General features: G+C 43.6%; 1 long non-coding RNA gene across 2 annotated transcripts; it reads left to right on the forward strand.

Moving 5' to 3' along the window:
• The first annotated feature begins 8595 nt into the window (after positions 1 to 8595).
• Positions 8596 to 16026, forward strand: LOC148004370 (uncharacterized). Of its 2 annotated transcripts, XR_015628092.1 has the most exons (4): positions 8596 to 9849; positions 10013 to 10133; positions 13991 to 14038; positions 15219 to 16026. It is a non-coding gene; the product is annotated as an uncharacterized LOC148004370 (long non-coding RNA). The 2 variants fall into 2 exon arrangements; XR_015628093.1 differs by lacking the exon at positions 13991 to 14038 and having other exon boundaries at positions 9107 to 9849.
• The last annotated feature ends 282 nt before the right edge of the window (positions 16027 to 16308 follow it).

Here is a 16308-nt window from a genome sequence, read left to right on the forward strand (position 1 = left end):
CATTGTGAAAGGGACCTAAACCTCTGAAAGTGTAAGCCAGCCCCAATTAAATATTTGTCTGTATAAGATTTGCCTTGGTCATCATGTCTCTTCACAGCAATAGGACCTCTAACTCAGACAATGTGCATATGCTATTTTAATCAGTCAAAATTCTGTTTCTTTACCCCAACACTCCATGTGTCTCTGGACCCCACTGGACAGTAGGAGCTATCATGCAGTGTCTACCACAGCTGGTTGCTATTCTGTGCTTGCTAGGAAGCATTTTGCTTCGATGCTTCTCACTATGTCTCTGGAACAAACTCTTATTGACTCTGTTGTGTAGAGAAAGGAGGAGAGCACCAGAGTGGAGAAGGTTCCATAGGGTCCTCAGTCACAAAGACAGCCAATAGTGGAGCCATGATGCAATGTGGGAAACCTAGAGGCAGAGGGAGTCTAAGCTCTTAATGATTAGACTTGGTCTATGATCTAAATATTTGTCTTTCTACTCTGTTGTTGTTGTTGTTGTTCCAGGCATTAGCAAATGTTAAACACCTAGAGATATGTAAAAACTGATCAAATTTGATTAAACCTATACCATAGGCAATAGTACTTTATAAAATCATTTTCCTGATTTTGATGATATATTTCAGTTACATACCTTATTCTCATTCAAAGAAGACAGATGGGGGTGTAGGGGAATCTTCAGAACTATTGTTTCACATCCTTAGTGTCTATAACTCTTTCAAAATTAAAAATTAAAAATACCAAATTTGTTTTTTATGGTTTCTCCACTGGGGTCTCCCTGCCTTTTATGTGGAATTCTTTAGCTTGTGGTAGTTAGGGAGACTTTTCTTCACTTCTGCCCCTCATCTGCCTGGGGTTTCCCATCCCTGTTACCCAGAAGAATGATGCCTGTATTCAAAGCTTTGGCTCCAGGCTAGATAGGGTGGAATCCACAGTTTATAAAGTAGCTTCAACTTTCAATATACCCTCATTTTAATATTTCAGGTATCATCTAGCAAAGAACCAGGTCAAGAGAAAAAAACCATCAATATGAGGTGTGGAGTATTTTTTGTTTTTGTTTTTGTTTTGTTTTGTTTTTAACATGAGGGACAGTAATTCCTAGGCTGGTTGTATCCAGAAGTCATGTGCGTTGAGGTTTGGTCTGTTGTATGTATTATAATGCTAAACTCTATTCCCAAACTCTAGGTTTCTCATGTTTACAAGCTTTTGCTGTGCAAACCTTGTTCCTTGATTTAAAACAATTGGTTAAATAAAGTGGGCTACAGTGAAACCACTGGAAGGATTAGAGGTAGGTAGGCTTGGAGTGACTTGACTGGGTGAGAGAAAGGAGACAGGAGAGGAAGGAGGAAGAGGGAGAGAGGGAAAGAGGGAGAGGGGGGGGGAGGCCATGAGGGGAGATGGATGATGAGCCCATGGCCGGAGAAACAGCAATATCTGGGGCACACCACTGGAGAAGTACCCAGGCTGCTGGGGAAGTATCCAGGCCAACAGTTAGAAGAGTAGATTAGGGGCCACTTCTTTGTAATTGTCAAAGCCTAGTAAAATGACCATAGTCTGAGACTCATTCCTTTGTAAACTAGTCTGGGATAAGCTTAAATTGGCTGTGCTAGACTTGGGTTTATACAGGGTTGTTGCTAAAGCAATCCAGACAGCTGTGTTTCAATTACAAGAATCTCTGCTCAGGGATGCCCTCCTTGAAAGAGTTTCGCTCACAGCAGAGCCATCACTGTGAAGACCAGGTGAGATCCAGGGTGAGGCAGGGTTAGTTCTCACTGAAATGACTCACACACTCATTGAGACACTTTTGTCAAAACTAGGATGAGTCCTTGATGGGTAGGAGCAGGATCCTGAGGTTTCATGACATCTGATTAAAGTGCAAAGCAATGATTTCTTTAACATGATGTTGTAGGGTGCTTTTCCTGGGGAGACAAGCCGTAGGCATCTGTTTAGCCCAGATAAAGAGCCAACAAATGTTATATTATTAAGCAGCTATAGAGAGATAGAAGGCAGAAAGGAGGAGGCTTGATCTGACCTTAGGTGGGACCATGTTTATTTGTGGTGAAGGACACTTTGTCACCCTTACATGTGCAGACGGCCAAAATGCCTGCAGAAGAAGATGGGCGATAGGCTTTTTCTCTCCTTCGGCGAGACCGATATAGGACAGATTAAAATAGATAAAGGCAGGTTTATTAGATGGTGGTCCCAAAGAATGGGGCTGAGGAAGTTATGCATGTACGCTAGGAAGGAAACAGTTTATTGACTGTAGGCAATGGGTGATGATGTGTCAGCCATAAGTTATGTTTGTACCAAGTACGGTTAAGAGCTGAGCACTTAGGCAGGGATTTGGGTGCTGGCAGCATCAGGAGAGGAGGTTCTGATAGCTGCCAAGAAGGCAGAATTGGGCTCTTGGAGTCATTCCTTGTTATGAGGTGGGTGTGGAGGAAGGAGGGTGGATGGGGTTTTCCAGCTTATGCAGCGGCAAGCAGGGGTTCCAGCCTAATAGAAGGTGACCCCTTATAGAAATTGAAATGACTGACTTCTGGAAGGGAAGGTGGGAATCATAATATTTCAGCAGGAATGATAAGAAAGGGAGTAAATAACAATTATAATGCAGTCCAATTTGGCAAACCATACATTTATTGGGGTTACATGCAGGCACATGGGTGACTCAAAAGGCATTTGTACTTCTGAAATGCATGGATAATGACTCACAAAAGCTACATCCCTGGAGCTCTGTGCACAGCTGACAGGTCAAAGACAGTTTCCTCTAACCAGCTTACCTAGCTAAGAGTCTCCCCCCTCAACAGGTGTTCACTGCCTCCTAAACCTAGGGAAGAGGCTCTGTATATTTTGTCAATCTCAGGAACTTCCTGAAACTTGCCAGTTGTTTACTTCCTTCCTGGCCTTCCCAGAGGGAGTGTTTCAACTTAGAACTTCCTAAGTCTTAAGGAGGCTTCCTCCAGGAAACTGATTTAACTTGAATTGCTATAGAATACACAGAGAGTGTTGAGCTGAGACTTAGTATTTATACAATCATCAAGGGTGAATAATCTGAAGTCGGGAAGTGCCTGCAGCACGAGAGATATACTGTCTACACTGGTGACTCCTTCAGAATGCAGTTATATCATTAGATCTTCTGATAATTCTAGTCATTGCATTGCTCTGAGTTCATAGCTTGGTAAAGACGGCACAGCAGGGTACAGAGTCTTATCTAAGCAGCTCGCATCTGTTTCCCTATTTGATCAGCAAAGAACGCTAGGAACAGAGGTGACATCATCCCATTGTTTCAGATGAGGAAGTCGAGTCCCAGGGAGGATGATTTAACTGGTCATGGAGCAGGACTGAAGCCAGGTAGTGAGGCTTCAGAGCTGAGTGCTAAGCTACTTTACTGGTCAAATCCTTCATCACAGCAACATGCTGGACTGCAGTCCCAGTCTGTGGATGACTCTACGGACTTACTTTGTACATTCTATGTTCCATGTGCCACAAAATGTCTGCCAGTTGTTGGCTCTGTAAGCAGTTGGTGTGCTGTGGATGTGACTGACTGAATCATCTGTTGTCTGTGCCTTGGACTACTCACTGCCTGACCCTACCTACCCTTGAGGGTTGGAGGTGAGGTGGCGCAAAGACAACAGCACAGACTCTGGGAGCAGGTGAGAAACACCATAAGCTCATCTGAGCACTGCTGCAAGCTCCTTTAACACCCTCCATCCAAACCCCATTGATCCCAAGAAAGCATCTCTTCTAAATAGCAGTTCCTGTGTGGCTGGCGTTGTCTGCATCTCTCAGGCAGTCCTCAATTAGGTCCTTCCACAGGAGATAATTTTGTGGCTGCATAACCCCTTGCTCTGCATTTACATAGAGGCAGCCCTGCTGTTCCTGCTACAGTCATCTTTGAAGGAAGACATAAATGCAAACACATGGAAGGAAATAAGGCAGAGGGAACCCTAAGAAGTTTCCACAGAATATGCAAAGATTCCTTGTCAAGAGGAAGCATGGCCAGCAAGAAGGAAGTCAGAGGATTCAAGTGACCTTGGAATCTCAAGGTCAATGACACTTCTGTGCGGAAAGCACAGGTAGTTTGGAATTCATTGTAATTGTTAAGTTTTTTTTTTTTTAAAAATATATATTTTAAGGAATAAATTCTGAATTATTGTGTGATGCCCAAACTGAGTTCCACTATCCCCAGTTTGCTCCACATAGTCAGGGGATTATTTGCCTGACTTAACATTTGAATGTTAAATCCTGCCTTGTATACTTTACAAATTTTTCAAAAGATTCAGGTATTTTAGAAATGATATTGACCCTCCCTACAGTACCTTGCCCTGAGGTACGCCAGTCAAACATTATCAAAAAATAGTGAGGTATCCAAAGGGAAGATTGGGAACGGAAAAGCAATTGCAGCCAGTTCTTTTCTCAAAAGTGAGTGGTGCTGAGACCCCCTCTAAAGAATGGAGAAGCACTTTTATACTCTGAGTTACCGCTGCTCTGAGACGCCCCTGGAATTCCTCAGGAGGGGAAGCCGGCTTGTTCTTTCTCTAGCTGTTAAAATAGGTCAGGGCGCGTGATTATTTGAGCATCTCTATTTCTCTTATTCTATTCTACACTTTCCCAGTGTGCTTGCGTCTCTCCTGGGGGACCACAGGGAAAACAAAAATGTCTACTGAGCAGTTTTTCCTCAGAAATAATATCACAAATATAAAATGTATCCTGCCATGAACTCACCAGCAGGGGAGGCAAGTTGGAGAGGCAACATTCCATCAGAACTCCTCAGGAACCACCAAGGATAATAGTCTCAGGAGGGAAGCCAGGAAGTGGCCTTGGAGGGATGTGAATTAATGAGGAAGAGGCATTGCACAGAACCGCCACACCCCACGCCCCTGCACACCATGCACACTGCCTTTTACTTCTGCAGATGGCTTCCGTCCCCAGGTGGAGTTTTTAGGTGTGATGGCAGGCCCATGGGATGCAGGTGTCTGATGGGGACAGTTAAGATGTCTAGTATAAAAGATTGGGACACCATTGAGATTGCGGATATATGGCTTCTATGGGCAGCTTTCATGTGACATATTCTCCTGATAGTGGCGAGAGACAGAGATAGAGAGGTGTGTGTGTGTGTGTGTGTGTGTGTGTGTGTGTGTGTGTGTGTGAGAATGGGTTGTGTGTGCAGAACTGTTTGTCCATATGTGTGTATGCTACAGAGCTCTGTGTGTGCTTGCATATATTTTCATGTGTGTGTGTGTGTGTGTATGTGTATTTGTCTGTGTGTTCACACATACATGCTGCAGAGCTGCCTGTGCATGTGTACAAGCATGCATGCATCTGTGCATGTGCGTGTGCGTGCGTGTGTGTGTGTGTGTGTGTGTGTGTGTGTGTGCTGCAGAGCTGATGTGAAAACTTCTAGTTTTTTTGGAAAGTTAGCTGGGGCACACAAGTGAAAGGATGTCTCGCTAAAGCAAACATGTGAAAGGCTGCTTTCCTGAAGGAGGCACGGGTGGAAGGATGCTTGATGGAGCATAAATATGATACCACACACACTGGAAGACAAGTGCCGAGCCTTGGTTTGGTTGGCTCTGCCTCATCATTCTTCCCTAATGACACTCACGTATTGGTTCACCTTACATAGTGTTGTTGAGCTCAACTTGTGGTAACACCCCATTGAGAGAAGCTCGCCCAAAAACTGCTCCTGAGGTTCCTGCGGCAGCTTGCAGCTTCTGAGGCCTCACCTCAGGCCAGTTGGAGAGCCTGGAGATTTCTTCAGAATTGAACTACAGTTGCTGGTTCATGCCTGGTGTTTGCCGGCCTAGAGGGCTGGTCCGTAGCTGCTGAATTGTATTTGGTGTTTGCTACAGGACTGAACTGCTGAGAAAGAAGATCAATCTAGGCCCAAAGAACTCTTGCTGAATAAATCCTAATAACATCCTAACCCCCACATCCTAATAACTTTTCTACTACCTCTGCTGGGTGGTGGGCTAGATGAGAGGTTAAAACCTTATTTAAAGTAGGTCGCAAAAATTTTATGCCTACACAGAGCTTTTATGAAGAGCAGAAGACAGCTTGTAGAAAGTGATCAATGTCATTCTCCCAACCCTCATTCAATCTTTTTTTCTTTTTTTGACAGTGTATGTCACTGGCTTGGCATTTGCCAAGTAGTTTAGAATGATTGGTTGGCCAGGTCCAAGGATCCATGTCTACCTTCTGAACTCTGGGAGTCACAAGTATGTGCCACTACAAAGAGGTTGGGTTCTGGGGAATCTAACTCAGGTCTTTATACTACCAAGGTGAGCATTTTGCCCACTGAGCCATCTCTTACCTAAGCCCTTTGATACCCATCCTCTTAGTTCCTAGAAATAATGATTCTGAGATTGAGTTATTTGTTATTAATAAACGCTTAGGCCATAAGCTTCAGCTTCTTTCCTAACTAGCTCCTTACTTATAAAACCCATTTAAATTATTCTATGCCTTCCATACAGTTAGTTACTGCTCCTCAGGTTTTGGGATTGTCTCCTCCTCAAAGTTCCAAGTGGAATCTCCCACATCTGACTCTTTCCCAGAATTCCCCCCTCTCTCCCTGCTGGATATCCCACCTCCTATTTCCTGCCTCAGCTCATTGGCCATAGGCTTTTTTATTGACAGGTGAACGTTCCATATATTGCACTAAAGATTCCATCTATAATTGGGTATCTGATAGTGGCCAGATCTGTGTAAAGTTCATGGTAATCCACCTTGTATTCTCTCTTACTCTCTTTTGTGTCATGGCTGGTATGGAAGACTGAAATTACTTATGTTTTCATGGAGCCTAATTAAACAGAAATTCCTGTCTTTGAAACAAGACCAATTGGTTCCTACTGACACTTAATGTAAATCTTACTAATCCTCTGGTCTCAACATCAGACCACGTTGCTCCCGTGCTAGGTGAGATGAATATGCATCCTTTAAAGTAATGTACAATTGCTGTTTTAAAAAAAATCTAGAAATTTAAATAATCTTACATACAAAAGAGTATATGACTTGGAGCTAGAGAAATGGCTTCATGTACAAGGTATTTTTATATACCAGAGTTCTTTTGCTGTGAAGAGACACCATGACCACAGCAATTCTTATAAAAGAAAGCATTTAATTGGAGCTTGCTCAGAGTTTCAGAGGTTCAGTCCATTGTCATGGAGGGGAGCATGGTGGTGTGACAGCAGGAGTGGTGCTGGTGTGGGAGGAGTCGGTGAGAGTTCTACATCCAGATTCACAGGCAGCAGGAATACTGAGTCTGGCTTGAGTTTCTGAAATCTCAAAGCCCATCCCCAATGACACACTTCCTCTAATAAGGCCACACCTACTGTAACAAGGTAACACTTCCTAACCCCTCTCAAGTAGTGTCATTCCCCAGTGACCATGCATTCAAATATATGAATCTATAGGGGCCAATCTTATTCAAGTCACCACAGCACTTGTCACACAAACATGAAGTTAGGATTTCAATCCCCAAGGCTCAGGCGAGTATGTTAGCCTGCCCATAATTCTAGCACACAGGAGGCAGAGATAAGGGTTCCCCTGGAACAAAGCAGCTGTCTAGACTATGAGAACTCTAGGTTCAGAAAGGGTCTGTGCCTTAATACATAAAAGGTGGAGTCTCATCAAGGAAAATACCCAGTGTCAACCTCTGACTCCCACAGGCATGTGCATATACACCTTCATGTACATGCATGTAAACACAAACATACAAATACACATCCCACACACATGCACAATACACATACACACACACTCACAAACATACACACACACACACGCAAAGGAAAGTTGATTAAAAAAATGGGCTTAGAAAGATGGCTCAGCAATTAAGGGAACCTACTGCTCTTGCAGAAGACTAAGGCTGGCTTCCCAGCACCCACACGGCCTCTCATAGCCATCGGTCACTCTAGTTTCATGGCGTCTCACACCCTCTTTACCCTCTTTGGACACCTGACATGTACAGTGTACAGTGTACACATATATACCTAGTCAAAACACCCATGCACATTTTAAAAATCAAATCTAAGTAAATATGGGGCCAAGAATTACAGATTTCCTTTTGTGTATGCAGCAGAGTTCTCTCTCGTTCTCTCTCTCTCTCTTTCTCTTTCTCTTTCTCTCTCTCTCTCTCTCTCTCTCTCTCTCTGTGTGTGTGTGTGTGTGTGTGTGTGTGTGTGTGTGCGTGTGCATAGAGGCTCTGCAGCACACACATGCATATGTGTGCTGTAGAGCTTCTATGAAGATCAGAAGAGGGCCGTTCTCTCACCGTGTGGGTCCCAGGTGGAGCTCCAGTTGTCAGGTTCAGAGGTATTCAGGTTCCCTCAAACCTTGACCTTTCACACTTTAAAGTCTCCTTTCCCCGTGAAATCCCAGGACCTTCCATGGAAAGCTCACTCCTCCCCTTTTCCCTCAGCATTGTCCCCTCTGCCAGAACCTGCAAATCTCAGTGCTAGTCAATATCTATGATTCACAGTGCTGCCAGGCGAGAGGGCATTTATCAGTCTGCAGAGTTAATCAGTGTCATGCGATCCTTCTCTCAGGAGGAGAAGTTGGATTTAGAAAACCTGGCAGGAGCCAGGAGGTCTTGGGGAGCAACTGTACCGAGAAATGGAGGCTGGCTTAAGAGGACAGGCTCCTGGTGCTCTGCACTTCCTTGGGAGCTGCCTTCTGTGGAAGAACATCTTTGTGACAGGGAGGCACAGGTGGGCTCCTAGATCAGAGAGCGGGAGGCTGCAGGGGGCAGGCAGTGAGAGCAGCAGAATGTAAATTTGATAAGGACACGCAGAATCGATAGTGATATAAGGAAGTAAATGGAACTTTGATTTATGTAATTATTATTTTTCAGAATCTATTTGCAGCCTAATTGCCTGTGGCTTTAAGACTGGAATACAAAGTAGTACTAGCCTCACATCTGTGACCTTTGCACGGAGGACTCTATTGTGTCTGTCTGTCTGTCTGTCTGTCTGTCTCTCTTCCCCCACCCCCTGTGTTTACAATAAGCCTTCTCATTCTATGTAAAGTTTAATTCTCCAGACAGCACGTGGGCCCTGTAATCCAACTCAGATGGTCAGGTCTGGCAGCAAGTGTCTTACCCTTTGAGCGACCTCCCTACTTCTGAGGAGCCTGATTTGGGCTGCACGCCTGGCTCACCCCATTGAGAATCGGCATGTGAAATGGACAGCGGTCGGGGTCCCTGGTCTGTGTGTGCCCTGACATCTTGGCTGATGACATGGAAAATGGAACTAAGTGTTTATGCTCTGCGTTACTGGGAAAGTTGCCTAACGTACTTGTGGACCTGGTAAAGTGCCGAAATACAGCCGAGTTGAAATGACTTCTCCTCCTCCTTCTTCTCCCTCCCTCCCTTTCTTCTCTTCTTCCCTTGTTCAGAACCTCTTCCCCTTCCTTTCCTCTGACTTTTCTATGTTTCCATGTCCCTCGGACGTCCCCACCTGCTCCCTATCCTTTCCAGTCCACATTCGTGAACCATGCACACTCTTGAGTGTCTTCGGAGTGGCTTCTGCAGCTGCTGTTCTAGAGGTCGTCTGTGGCTTCCCTTCACCAAACCACAGCAGCTGCAGTTGGTGACGCAGGCGCACAGGAAGCCACGCTGGTACTTTCTCTGCTCTCTTTCCTCTCTGTCTCTATTCTCTGGTGATTCTTGAAACTGTTGCAGGAAATGAAACCAGGAAATCAGACTGAATGTAAAAAAGTATTTCCAACAGAAGGACTCACCTCCGAAGACCGTTAAAGCTTGAGGAGGCCTCAGAGACGACGCTAGGGAGCCAATTAGTGTGAAATTTAAGGAGGAAGAATATGGAGAAGAAAAAGGATTTTGACTTGGTATTTTCTGGGTTTCTTCCTTCAATTCATCGTTACCTTTTGATGTAAACACTGTTACTCAGTATGGGAGGTGTGGAGACTGAGGGCCAATGACGTCATTGTCCTGTGCTGTCCTGTGCGTCCACTCAGAAAGTCCTAATACAGCAAGGGTTTCTTTCCTCAGTAACCAAAAGGCGAGTAGAAGTAACCCAGCACTCCCACTAAAGGAAGAACTTCCCAGGAAGGGTTTTCAGAATTGGAATGGAATCTAAGGTTGCACGTAGGATTTACTTCTTAGGCAACAGGTTGGTTTCTCCTTTTTCTTTCTTTCTTTCTTTTTTTTTTTTTAAGATTTATTCATTTATTATATATAAGTACACTGTAGTTGTCTTCAGATACACCAGAAGAGGGCATCGGATCTCTTTACAGATGGTTGTGAGCCACCATGTGGTTGCTGGGAATTGAACTCAGGACCTCTGGAAGAGTAGTCGGGTACTCTTAACCACTAAGCCATCTCTCCAGCCCTTGGTAGGATTCTCCTTTACTTGCACTTCCCCCTACTTTAACGGTCTGATTTGCTGAAATGAACTTCACACACGTTTTAGGAACACTACTTTTGCTCTTAAAAATACAAAACTGGGACAGAACCTTTTGTGAGGGGCCAAGTGAAATGCTGCAAGGTGCCTTCTAATAGAGCAAGTCCCTCTGTATTCTGAGGTGTGAGACACTTCTCAAGGTTAAGTCAATCTCTCTCTCTTTCTCTCTCTCCCCCTCTCCCTCTCCCTCTCCTTTCTTTCTTTTAAATTTAAATTCACCCATTGTTCTATTGCCACACCCATGAGAAGAACTTAGTCTAGGTATTAGAGAAAGAATAGTGTCTGTGCTTTTTAGTCCTCTCCTTCTTCCTCCCTGTTCTCTCTCCCCTCCTCCTCCTTCCTTTCCTCCTCCCTGTCCTCTTTCTCCTCCTCCCCACCTCCTCGCATCCCTTTGCAAGCTAACCCTGCCCTTCACAATCTCACACTTTTCTGTCAACAAATTCTAGCAGAGAACGTAGTTATGTACATTTTCTTATATCTCAGTATTTTCCCCTTGAATCTGCTTTTCAACTTCTTACTGTTTGCAAACAGTTAGATCTTCCTTGTACAGACCTGTTATTAGGAACTCCTGGACTTTTCCACCTGTGAGGTCTCCTCCTTACAGGTTGAAATGCTGTAAGGGTTCAGTTACCCTTGCTAACAGTCACCCTCCCCACCACCCTGTTGGTACTGGGAGAAAACGGCACCTCCGTTATGGACTTTGAAACACACTTTCAAAGTCTAAGGTTCACGCTATTCATTGTACATGGCATTGAAAGAGACTTTTGAGAAACTGGCATGGTACTTTCTTAGGAGTTTGGATTTTGGAGTCAAGTTTTCTTGGACACGGATGTAGGCTTTTCACTTTCAGTCATGAGTTCTTTAACGGTTCAGCTGCCTTCATTGGTCTTCCGTTTCCTTCTCAGTGAATAAGGAAGACACAGGAGGAATCACAGAAAGGGTTAGACAGCACTGTAGGGGGAAAATACTTAGAGAATTGACTGAAGAACATAGGGCACCACCTCACCCACACATAACACTTCTCACACCAAATTAATCTTAAAATACATTTACTTACTATGTTTATATGTGTGACTATTTGCCTGAATGTGTTTTTGTCTACTATGTACAAGCCTGGTGTCCAAGGAGGCCAGAAGGGGTCATTGGATCCTCAGGAACTGGCATTGTAGTTGTGAGCTACCATGTGGTTGCTGGCGACCAAACTCGGTGTATTTAACCACTGAGCACCTCTCCATGCTCTGAATGGTTCTTTTAAAGAGATAACAACAACACTACTTAGTTTCAAAGCCAAATTCAGTAATCACATTACACAAGATGCATGAAGTGTCTTGAAAGATCTTGCTAGATTGCATGCTGCCTTTGATGGCTGCAGGATGTGTGGGAATCCCCCTCCCAGAAGTGTGGAGAGCCAGAGTGTCTCAGCCTAACACAGGGAGGCTTACCTTGAGTGCCAGCTGCCTGCCATCTTCCTTTTGTGGGGAATCCTGAAGTGACAGTGAAGCCAGAGACAACCTTGTGGTTCAGGGGGATTAAAGCGTTTGAGTCACCTCTGGTCTGTTTGGATGGATGGCAGAGAAAACTGTTGTGCTTGCAGGTTTGTTAACAGTGGTTAACAGCACACTGGTGGATGGAAGGATGGCTCGTGGACAGCCCTCTTCCACTCCCTTTAAAAATCTGCATAGATCTGAGATGAGATCACTTCGTTTTAACATTTCCTTCAGTTGCCAAATTGTTGTGGTTTGAATAAGAGCGCTCCTTACAGGCTCAGGTATTTGAACACTCATCCTCAGGTGGGGGCTGTTGGGAGGAGCCGTTCAACCTTGCCAGAGGAAGTACATCCCTGGGGACTGGCTGTAAGGGTTCATAGTCTCTCCCCATTCCAGTTCTCTCTCTCTCTCTCTCTCTCTCTCTCTCTCTCTCTCTCTCTCTCTCTCTCTCTCTCTCTCCTTGTTGTTTGGAGTTAAAGATACAATCTCTCAACCTCTTTCTGCCATATCTCTTCCACCATATGGTCTCTGCCTCTAAAACCAAACCACAGGCAGAAATAAACTCCCTTAAGTTGCCTTTGGTCATGGTATGTTATCAGGACAACAGGAAAGGAGCTGCATCAAGTATGCACGGCCTTTTCTCTCTCTCTCTCTCTCTCTCTCTCTCTCTCTCTCTCTCTCTTTCTCTCTCTCTCTCTTTCTCTCTCTCTCTCTTTCTCTCTCTCTCTCATGTTTAAAGATCACTTAATAGAATCTCTTAGTATCCAGAACACCGAAGTGTTCCGTAAACATTTTAATTTGAAGAATGAATGTGAACTGGATGTATTGATAACCAAGTGTATATGCTATATTCTTTAAGGGTGGGGGGAGAAGATGTGGTTATAGATTTATAGATGAATGAGATATAAATTTGTGCTCTTAATTAAATGTACATTCTTGAAAATTAATAAAGTCATAAATAAAACAAAAATGAATGGGGTGCAAAATAATTAGAAGGGTGTTAAGAGAGAAAAGCCTGGGTGGGGGAGTGGGTATGTGGAGGGATGGATGTAATACTGGATGTCATTTCAGGACAGAGCTGTCAGGGAAAACAGGCTTCCTGTGTTAATATTGTATTACTTAAAGGGAGACTAACAGTGACCTCTACGACCACACATGTAAATGTCCCAACATTATAAATCAAAGTCCTGAAGTCATTATGAAGACATACTTTTTCCTCAAACCATAAAATAAGTCTTCATCATGACAAACTTGAAAGCTATGTGTGATGATGTCATCTGGCTGGAATCTGCAAACATTAAGGAATTGAATTATCAATGCATGTTTCTGGGTTCTATGTTCATGTTTGATAGGCACGTTCAAGCAAATAATCAAATATAGATGTATAATTCAAGATATTTTATGTTTAGTTTTAATGAAAATATTCCTTTTCTTCCTATCAGGAAAATATCTGTGTTGATAATCACATTCTTGACATAATTTTGTTTTAAGAACCTTCACGATCAAAAGGAGACTATAGTTTTATTCTAGTAATCAAATATAATATTTTTCAACAAAATAAAAATAATTGTGAAACATTTTGAATAAATTGTTTTATAAGCACTTTCAAAGACATACTTTTAAGTATTTAAGATCATAAACTAATTTTAAAAGTAAAATATGGCACAACGCACAAATATTGATACTTTACACTGACGTTTATCCTAAAATGATCTTTAATAGTTTTGTTGAAAACACACTGAATTGTTTAGAGTCATCTTCTGAAAATGGCACCACCCCGAAATGTCTGCTTTCAGTGCCTGTCTGGTCTTTAAAGAGAAAACCTTGTACATTCAGTCTGTGCTTCCTTTAGTGTTCTGTATACAGAGACTTTAGAAAAACAAACTGTGTGTGTGCACGTGTGAGTCTAGTGGCGTTAGATTAGGATGTTCTCTAATTTAAAGAGATAACTTCATTCTGTTAAGGTGTGAGAAAACTCACATCATAGGCACACACACACAACATGTATATACACAACATGTGTATACATGGTTATATATTTTTTATACTGCACCTATCACATTTTCTTTATTTATTCAGCTGATAATGAAGGTTTGGCATCTAGGCTTGTACCATGGCTTGGTAATTGTGAGTAACTCTCGAAAAATTAGGGGCACACGCATCTCCACTGCATGGGCACATACATCTCCACTGCATGGGCACATACATCTCCACTGAATGGGCACACACATCTCCACTGCATGGGCACACATGTCTCCATTGCATGGGCACACATGTCTCCATTGCATGAGCATACATGTCTCCATTGCATGGGGACACACGTCTCCACTGCATGGGCACACACATCTCCACGGCACGCTGACCTTTTCCTTCAGGTGCATACTCTGGAATGATGCATTTGGATTAAACAGGTAGCTGCCTTTTGGTTTTAGCTCCTTTTTTAAAAAGAAATACCATATTCATTTCTTTTTTTAAAAAAAGAAGACACCTACCTTAGTATTATGAATAATGTGTCAACCACTCTTGCCAACTGTCACGAATGTTACACTAATACATGAGTTTCCCCAGAACTACATATGGGAACAGATAAAGAAATAAGGAAATGGATTTTCAGCATTATTAGAAAATTATATTTCATTAAGCAAGGCACTATGGTATTCATGCCCAGAGGAAGGACTCAGCATCTTGATTAGATTATCTTTCCTCTTCCTTAATACATTAATTACATACCAGTATATGGTTACTGACTGTAAAATTTCCCTATGCCAAACTGTATGCATTGTCAACCAGCCCACTCTCAGGAGGCGGGAGCTGTGGTTCACGGCCTTTCACATCTCTCCCTCCCATGCTGGAGACAGTTGGAGCCTCAAACTGGGGAAGGTTTGAGGCCCATTACTGCAAAAGGACAGCTATTAATAAATGTACACAAGGATGTCAGCAACAACATGCATGTTTGGTTGGTTTCCCTACAACTGGCACCTGAAGATGTGGCAAGACGCTCTGTGCCACACAGGATGTCAGGGCAGCAAAGGAGCGAGGAATAATAGTCCATGTCTGCAATCCCAGCACGCAGGAGGCAGAGGGAGGAAGACTATCACAGATTCAAGGCCAGTTTGGTCTACATCGTGAATTCAGGCCAGTAAAGGCTTCAAAAACACCCACGCATGCATGCATGAATGCACGCACGCACGCACGCACGCACACGGGGAGGTGAGGTGGTGAGCATGCGCACACGTAGCACTCATATGGTAGCTCGCAACTTTAACTTCAGTTCCAGGGATCTAACACCTTCCCCTGGCTTCTACAGGTACCCGGTACAACATGGTGTGCACAGATATGCATGCAAGCATAAGACCTATGCACATAAAAATAAACAGGAGGTCAAAGAAGCCGTGCATCTTCCTTGCCGCGTATCCTCTATCTGAGAATGACCAAAGCCCTTCCGATGCGGATGCGGAGAAAAGCTGGGCTAGTCCCTGTGTATTCCTTCATACAAATAGCTTTTTGGTGGTGTAAGTGGACTCACATTGGACTGTTTAAGGAGAAAGATGGGCTCCAAATGCCTTCTAGGGATGGAGAGTGGCAATCAAGACCTTTGGGATGGACCTAGCTGCGCTGTAACGTAACTAGATAAGAGGGAGACTCAACGGAAATCGAATCTGTTTGTTATCATCCAGGAGGGGATACTCACCTTTAGGATGGTATAAATTACTATGGCATTCTAAACCGCAGTGGCAGCCTAGCGACAGGTTAGTAATAAACACACTAAAAATAGCCACGTGATAGAGTTAGCTCTCACCAAGGACTCAGTAGAGATGACCTTGAAGTGTGCTGCTCATTGACGCAGACCCTGTGTGTCTCACCCCTTCATCTAGAGGAAGAGCCGTGGGTCTCAGTGTTTAGAGCAGGGCTACATCCAGCCACCCTCTGCCTCTCCTGCTTTCCCTTGGCAAGCGTCACAGAGACCAGAGTCATTGCCTGTTAGAAGCTAAGAGAGCTCCCTGCAAGGAGAAAATGTTTACCCTCAAATCTGCAATCTAATTCTTCAGAATGCTTTCATTTCTATTTGAACATACTTTGTACTCATATTAAAAATCGATGTGTGGCAATTCTTGAAAAATTGGGTGTGTGAGCATTGGTTATGTTTTCACTTGATTTTTTTCCTTTTTCCTTCTATTTTTGTTTTGTTTTAATACAGGGCTGGCCTGGCACTTGCTACATGTAGCCTGAGATGGCCTCAAATTTGCTGCAAGCCCCCCTGCCATTGCTGTATCTTGGGTATTACTCAACATTCATAGATTTGTTTTTTTTTTTAATTGAATGGCAAAAGTGGTGCACATCTGTGTCACTGAGAAGGGTTGATCTTGGTGTGAAGTGAGGATCTATGGGTAATTGAC

The sequence above is a fragment of the Rattus norvegicus genome, chromosome 8 (assembly GCF_021556685.1).
Source record: "Rattus norvegicus strain SHRSP/BbbUtx chromosome 8, alternate assembly SHRSP_T2T, whole genome shotgun sequence".
NCBI lineage: Eukaryota > Metazoa > Chordata > Mammalia > Rodentia > Muridae > Rattus > Rattus norvegicus.